The 12,013-nt window shown below is 37.5% G+C and overlaps 1 protein-coding gene across 4 annotated transcripts in view; it reads right to left on the bottom strand.

The window, feature by feature from the left end:
* The window catches only part of stxbp6 (syntaxin binding protein 6 (amisyn)), a 97,835-nt gene extending 91,534 nt beyond the window's left edge, over positions 1 to 6,301 (bottom strand). For all 4 annotated transcript variants that reach the window (XM_063007801.1, XM_063007802.1, XM_063007803.1 and 1 more), the window contains exon 1: positions 6,138 to 6,301. The gene's annotated coding sequence lies outside the window, so the exon portion shown is untranslated. The remainder of the gene's footprint in view (positions 1 to 6,137) is intronic.
* Between the last annotated feature and the right edge of the window lie 5,712 nt (positions 6,302 to 12,013).

The raw sequence follows: 12,013 nt of genomic DNA, 5'->3' as shown, positions 1-12,013 counted from the left end.
ATTTTACAGCTTTTGATTGGCAGCCAGTGATTTTACTGCTAATGCAGTCTTTCTTTTCTGCTCAGATGGAACTTCACTGGAATTCTTTTCTCCAACTGCCTTAAAACCCCTCTTCACTGTACACTAAAAGTGCCAGAACTTAACTAATAGTCAAGAATGCAATTAAATTGCAAAGAACATTTATAATGTGATGCTGATGCCATCCTGGTGACCACAGATCATACCCCAACACAGGTAGGTATTTTGTCCCTCATAAATAATAAATGGAGGGCCCTGTCACACAGCTGCATGACAATTCATGACTTATCGTTTCCAGTGGTACTCTAGAGAACAGCTTGTGGTCCAAACCCACCATTACAGCACTGTTTGTGATTCAGGCCGCATTACAAAGATCAATTAAATTTGACATTTAGCAGTAAAAGATTAAAAACTTTAAAATACAGCAAGAGCTGTTTCCAAACCAGACTGAAGTTTCAAGTTAAAATGAGAGATTGGGTAGAGATTAATTCTAAAAATCTGATGTAACTGGTAGCAAAACAATGGTAAAGTAGATTTTACAGTTCATATTGCTGGGATGACTGTTCAGAACATAGTGTAACGTAGTGCAGCGAATAGATTACACCTTACTAAAGGCATTTTGCTTGGCTATGTGAGTCAGCAGTAGGTAAGATTCCACCCAAAGGTCCAGCCAGTCATGAATCAACGAGCCGGATGTAGCCAAAAAGAAGTTGTGAAAAGAGAAATTCAGAACACTGCAGTACTGCATGCTGGTCAAACAGAATAGCAAAAGAGAAAATAATGGACAGGCTATTCCAAACATGAAAATGGTAGCAATCTGGCACTGTTTTAGATACACATAATATAATACAGATGTTGCATTGTTGTAGTTTTGTTAGCTTTTTCTCACTTTTAAGTAAAAATGCAATGTCACAGCATCACAGTTTATAATTATGGTGGCAGTCCATAGTTATGAGATACAATTTCCAGCTATATACACCAGAGTTTGCAGCCTAAGCCTTGAAAAATGTTTTTCTTCATATAAAAATTAGAAACCATGTTCCATCAAGTGGAAAAATGATTGATACAGAGCACATTCATATTTCATATTTATTATATTCTATATAAAACATTTTATTTGAACTCAGTATATGTCAGACAGCAATTTCCTTTAGCAATTCCTGTAGCTGATTATTGGATATGATTATAATAATCAAATGTAATTACTCTAGTGAAAGGACAAGTAGTAGGAAGTAAGAATGTGTTTTTTGAAAAAGTTAATCAAACTTGTAACACAGGATCACTAATCTAATGACCCACCCCTGCTTAAGAACTATGCTGTATGCACGTATCTTAAATCACCACCACTATCACAACTTTTACATGATGTTTAACTTGCTTTAGACGGACTGAAGAAGTCATTCGGATTGAGTGACGAAACGTATCTCTACAACAAACTTGTGTCCAGATTAACTGATTCAACTTTGTGGATTTGTGTACCTGGATTATTGAGCATGCATCAACAGAACTTGCTTTAGAGTTGTCTGGTGCATCTGTAACAAATCGGTATGGCATAGGTATGAACAGCACATAATAACAAAAGCTTTTGTACTTTAATCATATTAAACTCTAAAAAATATGAATTAGGAATCAGAACCTCTGTTTTATTTAAAGCAAGGAACACTTAACAGGATGTAGAGCGTTGTAGTGATTTAAGTGATTATATTGAGACTCTAGATGCAAATAGATAATCTGGTCATTCCTTTCATTTTAAAAATGTTTTCTGTCCCATGTTATCTATTATATGTCAAAAGCAAATGTTTAATTTGCAGGAAACTTGTGTGTACACATCAAGCCGGAAAAATGTCCAAATACAGACTAAGATTGCTTAATTCAGCCTCACAATGAGACAGAACATGCATTTCCCATCTGGTCCACCTTCTGCAAACAGTGACACCAGAGACTGCTGCGATAAATCCATTAGATAGCAAGGATGTAGTTAAACTCAGACACATAACAAATTTAGCAAGAAAGGTACATTAAGCAAAAATTAGCTACAGAATGAGTGATTAGGTGCGTGCTGTCGGACAGCGGAAATCAAAGAGTCCTGAATAATGAAAGATCTTTTGTTTTAATGAGTAGACATTCAGTAAAAAAAACTGTCACATGGCTGAAAAAGCTCCGGCTCCCCGGGCTCTGGTTAAAAGAAAAAGGAAATATTTCCCACATCCCTGTGACTGAAACTAGAATGAAATACTTCTCATGTCTCAGCTGCTTAAGTAGAGGTGTGAGGATTGAGGAAATTACAACATCTCTGCAGCCAGCAGCTGACCTAAAGACAAGGTTTAATAACAAGGAAGTTTAACCTGCACAACACTGCACTGGTACTATGACTATTTTGATATTTAATGAGGACCAATAAACTGTTCATTACAGGATCATTTAGGCTCCTGCTATTATGCTGAGGTAAGTGCTTTTTTACATCTCATCAAAATGAATAAGGGCCGTTAAAAAATGCTTTCATAAATGTTTCAAACAGGTGAGTAAAATATCTAATTAAAATAACTGATTCATTTTTATATGCACTTTTCTTTTTAGTTTATTGTACTTGTTTAATAGCTTTTAAATGTGTATTAATTCATTTTTTAAGTGTAATTTATTTGTCTACCTTAAGAAATAGCAGGTGGTGCAACCACACATTAAAATCATTATGTTTAAGATGCATTTGCAAAGCTATAGATTTTTTACCCTATAAAAAACATATATTTTTTATATAGCGCACCAGAGCTGGGATTTCGAATACATTATATCAAATCTCAGCTCTGCCATCCAGCTGGGCTGATCGGCTACATAAACAACGATTGGCCTGTTGTTCATATAAGTGTGGGGTATTAGGCCAGATAGGGACTCCTTATAACTGATGCACTACGACCTCCGCTGGCTGATTGATCGCACCTGCACAGAGGTGGGGAAAGAGTGCGGATCAGGGTGTGTCTCTCCTTACACAAGGCTGATTCGCATATATGCACTCGCCTAGTGTGGGTGACAAAATGCATACAGCTGCTGCCCATGTGTCGGAGGGGGCGTGGGTTAGCTTTGTTCTCCTCAAATCAGAGCGGGGGTCGGCATTAGTGGAGAGGAAGTGTGACGCAATCGGGCAATTGGACGCACTAAAAACAAGTCGGGAGAAAAAGGGGAGAAAATGCATAAACAAAAATATAAAAAAATAATAATAAAAATATTCCGACTTGGTAAACGGAAGCAATAATATTTGTTAATGGTCTATTGACATTCAGCTGCACCACAACGGTCACTTGGGTTCTTTTATTTTACTTATATATGTTACTAACCATTTTATTTTGATCAGCCATTGACATACCAATGCTACCTGGAAACACTTGACTCACATGCTGGAATACACACTGGACTGGTCACCAATACACTACAGGGGACCACAAACTAACTCACACCAAAAAGCCAATCCACCGCTTGAAAGTTTTTAGTAAAAAGAATCATCAGTATCCAGACAAAAATCACAGGATTAAACCCAAGCCCTCTACACTGGATATACCACCATGTGATTTTTTTGTAAAAAAAAAAAAAAAAAAAAAAAGACTTGCTACAATAATAGACCAAATGGAGATTGAGAACGTCAAAGTTTGGGAAATATTGCAATAAATTTTTACATCCCAGTTAGCAGTGTGTTGTGGTTTGATAGTTTAACATATAAAATCCTACCAAACCACAAATTTCCCCTGATACACTGATACATTTGCCACCTAGGTATTTTATTTTCAACTGAAATACATTTTCGAGCCCTGAAAACTCACAGCAAGCATTACAAAATATTTTACTCTAGTATTATTGCAATAATGTCATATTTCATTGTAGTTCAGCTAAGCATCTAATGCAAGTCACCATAACATTCACCCTTAAGAATCAAGAAGAAAGTCAGCAGGCTATTCCATCATTTAAGAGAGGGCTGAGTTAGGTTTTATGCTACACAGAACTAAAACCAATTTTTTTAAAATCTTAGACGTGCCACAAATTTACCTATTTTCAAATATAGATGGCTATTCCCACTCTTGAAAATTGTTTCCCTTTTTCTGCCAATTTGGATATATCCATTTCCTGGTAGCACTTTAATAATCCTTGCCTCTTGTGTGACATCCTTGCTGGTCTAGGGAAAGTTACAGGCAGCCACACACCTCCTCCAACATATGTGAGGTCGCTGAGCTGAATAAAGAAGTGGTTCTGTACCCTGCTGACTGATGGATTCCTACAGTCTTATGATAATGCTAAGCCATCCGTATTCCTCTGATGCTTGTGCCAGTCCCTCAAACAGACAGTTGGAGTCGCTGTTGCAGCAACAAGCCTAGCGTGTCTGTTGAGCATCCAACCAGACCATGGCACTGCTGAGACTCAAACTTAAGACTGCAGAGCCACCTGAGCCCCCTACACTTTATTTCTGCTTTAACCCATTTCACTATTACTTATCTTACAGTACATTATCTTACAGTGTATTTTAGATTTTCACAGACACTATGACATCTCTTCTTTGTCTGGCTTTTTCTTTCTTTACATATGGATTGCAGGACAATTGTCTACAGAGATCTGAAATTACAGGGAAAACTTGTTTTCCCAGAAAGGTTACTTATCATCACTGTTACCCTCATATAATTTATCTGCATAGGTGATCAGGTGGATGCATCTGGCTTCTTTTCTGCACTACATTGAATGCAAAAAAATAAATAGAGGTGATCACAAAGTATGTACTACAAAATAATTTGATATGTCAGGTATGTATTAAATTAATTTAAAGGCAAGTTATGAATAAGACACAAGCATGGACATCATGTCTATGCCTCATTAATGTTCAGTCACAATATTGATGGCTCACACAATAATGAAGCACAGCAGTTCAGTACAGAAGTTCACAATTACATTAGAACTATCAGGAAAAGGTTAGGCTGCTTTCCAATACACACAAATGTTTTGTGTTTAGTTGTCTTGTTTTCTTTTTTTGAAAAAAAAAAACCCTGCTATTAATCACACACAAAATAGACCAACAAACATTGCCATTGTACATAAAGGGGGGTCTGTGTTGTTACCCACATTTTACCCACAAAAACAAATAAATAAATAAATAAATAAATAAATACATATGTGCTTTGTGGTCAGGTGGGCCACATGACAATTAAGAAAACCTGAGCAGACAAAATCCTCTATTAAACTCTAAGTTCTTTTATATCACATTAATATACATCAGAATATACAGTTTTAGGAAAGTGATAGAAAAAGTTGATTGTGTTATATTTTTGCTTATTAAATTGAAAGATAAAACCATTTTAACGTGATAGATGTGCTGTGTCTCACAAACTATATAGAGAAGTGATTGGAACACTTTAAAGCTGCCATGTTAAATGGGCACCGTTTTAAATGTGTTACACTTAATCATAACCAACTGTATCGTTTAAATTACTACTATTTTAATGGTTTTATTTTAATTCATTCAAATGCATTTACATAGGCTATTGAAGGTAAAAATATTACATTTACGGCATTTAGCAGAAAGCGACTTACAATTATGACTGAACACAATTATTTTGAGCAATTGAGGGTTAAGGGCCTTGCTCAGGGGCCCAACAGTGGCAACTTGGCAGTGGTGGGGCTTGAACCGGCAACCTTCTGATTACTAGTCCAGTACCTTAACCACTGAGCCATCACTGCCCTTTATACATATTGAGATGTATATCGTAAATGTATATAGTAATTTTATGGGAATGTAATGAAATTAAACACACATATGCAGATCATGTCAATGTCTAATAAAATGTTCGGTTACTATTGATGGTTCACACACAATAATGAAGCACAGCTCCCCAGTACAGAAGCTCACAATTACACCAACAGCGCTGGGAAAAGATTGGACTGCGCCCAAACCGCATACTACCTTACTAAATTGTTTAATAATTAAATACTCAGTATTTACTCAAAAGCACTTTATACCTTTTAAATCAATAGACCCAGTGTACATTATTGTGCTGTTGGGACCTCCAACAGAGACTCGTACAGTAGCTCCACGTAGCTTCGAGTTTACAGTAAGGACGCGACACTCACAAACACTCACATTTACTCACCAAGTCGCGTTTGTGTGTAGTTTTTTTGGTCCGTTTCTTGCTCCGGACAAGTCCACCGACTTCCAGAAGTCAGGAAGACGTTATCTGGTGAAATAAAAGACTAGTAGCATGTCGGTTTTTAAGCGCTGTGAGGACGATGGAAAGCTCTGTGCTGTCCTCCCACTCTCACTACTGCTGCTGAGTGAAGCGCGCGCGCTACACGCTCATATGCACTTCCACTCGCGCAACCCGCGGTCACGTGATCAGCACGTCCCACCACTACTCTCATTCAGGGTGATCTAACACAGTGCTGTATGTACTACACCAGCATAAACCAGTGCTGCATATACTCCAGCACTAACCAATATACACTAACACCGTCCAGTAATACATCATTACCAATAACAACCAGCAATACATGTCCACCCAATACCAACCAACCAGCAGAAACAGGACGATTTTCAGTTTGCCACACCTAGGTTGTTGTGGTCTTTAATTTTCTGTAACATGAAACAACCACTAAATGTAGAATCATGGATTTAAAAACATACTGTACAGTTGGGGAACATGCAGTGAAAATTGTCAATATACACCAACAATAACCACTCTCCACCAACACCAACCAATCTGCACCTACACCAATAGTTCCAATACAACCATTCTACACCAGTAATATCTAGTACTATGTCTACATGTGGTTCAAAAACAACCATGACCCTAGCTACAGTGAGAAAAATGAAAATGTTCAGATCAGCTTCAAACAAAGGAAGGAAGTATGGTTTTACACTTAAGAAAGCTTGAGACACAAAGTTTAGGTGTTGACTTGAATTGATGCTTGTGTCTATAAACATAAAGGCCTTTACTTGTTTGCAAGTCATTTTTAAAATGACAAGAAAAACTTTTAAATCATGAAACTCTAACTTAGTGTATGACATAAGACCAGCACAGTAGGTTCTTGAGTCTATGCAATGGAATGGCACACAGTATTTCCGGATGGCACCAGACACACCACAACCCTAAGCAGTTAGTAAAAATAATAAATGTAAAAATGGAGGAGTGTATGACATCTTATGAAATACTAAGTATGTTAGGAAGAAACAGTAAACACTGGCAAAAATATGTATAAAATACAGATTATTCTCTTATGAAAGACTACTGGTAAGGTGAAATGCCCAAAATTGACTGCTTCCACAATAGGATCTAAGTCATTTTCCAATATTTGTCTATCATTTTTAAATGTAATTACAAGCTTGTAATATTTTAAAGCATTGAAGAAATCCAGTCTCTCTGTTTCCCCTGTGAATTGCTTTAAGCCAAAAAACTCCACCTAATGCTTCCAGGATGTCAGTTTCACTATTTCTCTCACATTAATGATCCAGCACACTGCAAAAAAAAAGACTGAATGTAAGCTCATGACTGCACCCTACATCACAAAATTAAGTAAGTGTCTACCATTCTTTTGAATTTCAATAATGGAAAGTCAATTCATGTCTCAGTTCATATTTGTTGTAAAGCAGCTGTTAGCTGTTCACTGTGTATACTTTGCACTCAGCACAGAAGAACAAAGCCACAGAAAAAAAGCTTACACCGTGTTTTAATACTGGGACGATCAAAGACTACAACATAGACATTTTATGCAATTGGATATCAATTACACTGTAGAATATATTAATAAAACACACAATAAAACTTATTTACATTTTTACCAAACACATTATTTAATCATTCACAGTCAATGGTAAAATGTATGAAACATATTGTACTTACTAATATAATAATATTTGTACTTTTAAAGACTTTAATGAAGGAATTTTTGTGTTTGTACAACATTAATCAGGAACTGTAGTGTTTACATATGGGCAGTATTAAGACAACAGTTAAGGAACTGGACTATTTTTTGGAAACCTCACTTCTTTAAGCATCACCACTGCTGTCGGGCCCCTTGGCAATTCTCTGAACCATTAGTTCAGGGTCTTTGGACATTGTCTTGTAAGAGTTCTTAACAATTTCGAATTTATTGTTCCCTCAGTGACTGCAAGCTGTCCATGACCTGATGCAGCAAGATAGCCCCAAACCATGATGCTTCCTCCACCATGGCACCATGCTTAACAAATGGAAGGGGGCGTTGTTGTTGTATATAGTGTACTTTCAATTGTGTAACTGTGTACTTAAACACAGGAACCTGCAGCATTTGTTTAATCTTCAACTGACTAGTTTTGGTCAGTTATGTAAATTACTGTAGCTTTCTTGGCAGTCAGGCCAATATTCTCCTTTGAGTATTTCTGTTGGCAGAACTGGACGTTTTTTGGCAGCTGCCTGGCACTAACAACCATACCACTGCCAAGGTCACTCAGACCACATTTTCCTCCTTTCTGATGTTTTATGTTTACTTTAACTAAACTTGTCAGTGTTGGTATGATTTTTTGCATTGCATTTTTGCCACTAATTAATTACATGAATAAGAGGGAGGGTATGTGTAACAACAGTATTTTCAGTATCAACAGTATTTTCAATTTTTTTAGAATGTGCATTAATGCCATAACATGATTCCATGATCTACCATTTTATTGCTATTATTTATTTATTTTAATTTATGGCTAAATAGTGCAAAACTATTTAAAAGCAAAGATCAATGATGTGTCTAAACAGAAAAGATAGAATTTTCAACCTGGAGCCCTAATCACAAGTTAGTAAACACTGTTGAGTTATTAAAAGAGAAGGTATCACGTGTTCCAAAACAATTAAATGAAAATTTAATGTTGGAATTGAATGAAAGAAATTTGATATTTGATACTGAATAGAAAACAGAGCTACAACTAGCCCATTGAGTAATCTCCCTAGCCAGTGTAAAAAGCAGGGTAAACAGTGTCCTTCTAAACAAACACACGCACACAGCTTTGCTCCTCCTCTTACAAACCTGCTGCACATGCTTGATAAAAGCAAATAAACTCTGGCCTGGTATTGAACCAGGAGAGCTTTCACCTGTAGAAACCTATAGAACCATACAATCATCTATACAAACACCTATAAGCTGCTTCACATTGTTTCAGGCTTATTATAGTTAACCATGAGTAGTTTAATGTACACCATTAAAATAATCAGTGTTGCAAAAGAAAGTGTTTAATATGTTTTGTATATTGTATATTTATCCAAAGAATGCATAACATCTTATGCAGAAATACAACATAAAAGAACCACGAAACAATAAACTGGAAAAGATGCATTTCAAATGGAAATAGAAAATGATATATAAAAATAAATACTAAATAATAATCCAAACCAGCTGTTTAGCCTTTATTTCCTGAGCAAGGTCAACATGAATGTGAGAAATTTAGTAATTTTCTTGAATGTCAATTATACAATCTGTCACTTTCACCCTTAGTTTATTCATGAGCCTTTCAGGGATTTTAGGAAAAGAGTTATTGGGTGTTGCCAGGCCTAATTTAAATTCTAAGCAGGAAAAGATACAGACAACATATAAGTCCTTTTAGCTCGAATTCCTCCTGGTAAGTTTCAACAAACAACTGTACCAATACAGAACAAACTTATCTTCTCTCTCCAGTCCTGGTCTGATCAACTTACATAAGAGAAATTCTGTCCTACAGACCGAAATGATGAAAAAGTCATGTCCATTTTACCCCCTTCCATCTTAAATCAAATCTACTCCTACAAACCTTTCTGTTGTCTGGCAAGCAGCCAGCATTTCTATTGAAGAGTTTCCAGGCTTCATCCATCTGCTGATAATAAAAATCTTCAACAGTTCCTCAGTCCTCTTTGAAGGGTACTAACTCTGTAGAAGTCACATTTTAAAATGTCTCACTTGTCCCTCATGGCCGGTAACCTCCTCTCTCTTTTCTTTATTGCATTTCTTCCAGGTAACCTTCAAAACTTGATAATTTAGTCAATCGATGGTGTGTCACCCGTGGTTGTTAGCAGGACTGCAGGATCCAATTCTGTCTCTGAAAGTTCAATTGAGCCATTATAGAAGAACAGACACAAGATGCCATCTTCACACCAGTCAGTAATAATGCAGAGACAGCCTAAAAACCATTCCCAAATAATTCCAGAAAAATGGGTATGTTTTCAGGTAATTGTCATCAGTGATTAGGAAAATCTGTGCTTGGGGCAGCCTATATATATATATATATATATATACAGTATATATATATATATATATATATATATATATATACAGTATATATATATATATATATATATATATATACTGTATATATATTTATTTATTTATTTTGTCAATTGCGTCATGCTTCCTCTCCACCAATGCTGATCCCTGCTCTGATTGAGGAGAACGAAGCTAACCGACACCCCCCCCCCCCCTCCGTGTGTGGAACCCACACCCCACGTGGGCAGCATGCCAAATGCATCTCATCACCCACACTTTGACGAGTGCAGTGCAGCTCAGCGTTGTGTACGGAGAGACACACCCTGAGAGCACTCTTTTCTCATCTCTGTGCAGGCGCCATCAATCAGCCAGCAGAGGTCGTAATTGCATTAGTTATGAGAGAGAGACCCTGTCTGGCTTAGTCCCGCTCATATCTGAACAACAGGCCAATCATTGTTCATGTGGCCGCTCAGCCTTAGACGGCAGGCAGAGCTGAGATTTGATACGATGTATTGGGGCAGCCTATTTAATAAACATTAGCCAAATCTCTCTTTTTTGTGCATTTTCTCCCTTTTTTCCCGATTTTAGCACGTCCAATATTTACCCAATTGTGTTATGCTTCCTCTCCACTGGAGCTGACCTTAGTGCAGTGGCCGACTGCATCTTTTCACCCACACGAGGCAAGTTCATATGCCGATGAGCTTTGTGCATGGAGAGCCACACCCTGATCAGCATTATTCCTCGTCTCTGTGCAGACGCCATCAACCAGCCAGTAGTGGGCGTTATTCGCTCAGTTATGAGGCATCCCTATCCGACTTATTCTACCCTATGAACAACAGTCAATCGTTGTTCATGCAGCTGCCAGCCCAGCCGGATGGCAGAGCTGAGATTCGATACGATGTATTCGAAATCCCAGCTCTAGCGTGTTTTACCGCTGTGCCACCTGAGCGGCCTAGCTGAGACAAATCTTAATTAAAAAAAGTTGGAACAGTATGTTTGTTTGTTTATTAGGATTTTAACGTCCTGTTTCACACTTTGGTTACATCCATAACAGGAACGGTAGTTACTCATTACACAAGATTCATTAGTTCACAAGGTTATATCAAACACAGACAATTTAGTGTCTCCAATTCACCTCACTTGCATGTCTTTGGACCGTGGGAGGAAACCGAAGCACCCGGAGGAAACCCACGCAGACACAGGGAGAACATGCAAACTCCACACAGAAAGGACCCGGACCGCCCCACCTGGGGATCGACAGGACCTTTTTGCTGTGAGGCGACAGTGCTACCCACTTAGCCACCATGCCACCCGGAACAGTATGTAAAATGCTGATAAAAACAAAAAGTAGTAGCTCAGTGCTTAAAGTGCTGGACCACTGAGCAAGGCCCTTAACTTTCAATTACTTATATTTTTAAATCCGCTTATGGGCAGGTTTTAATTTATCATTTATTTCTTCTGCGCCTGATTGGAATTTTTTTTTATTTATGTGTATATACCAGGCTAAAAAATAAAAACATTTATCATGCTTTTTTAACAATCCCATCAGTTCTGACAAGATTGCCAACACCACTGGCAGAAATGCAGCCCCAAACCAGGACCCGCCACCATGTTTCACTGAAGGCCACAAGCACTCATTCTTTTATGTCTTTCCAACTCTTTTTCTCACGTCATTGATTGGACCCAGAAATTTCAAACTTGCATTTATCACTTCATACTACACTTTTCCAGTGATGTTTATTCCAATCTTTAGGCGCTTTAGCATATTTTAGCC

Source organism: Trichomycterus rosablanca, chromosome 13, assembly GCF_030014385.1.
Source record: "Trichomycterus rosablanca isolate fTriRos1 chromosome 13, fTriRos1.hap1, whole genome shotgun sequence".
NCBI lineage: Eukaryota > Metazoa > Chordata > Actinopteri > Siluriformes > Trichomycteridae > Trichomycterus > Trichomycterus rosablanca.
This window is presented reverse-complemented; position numbering and strand designations above follow the sequence as displayed.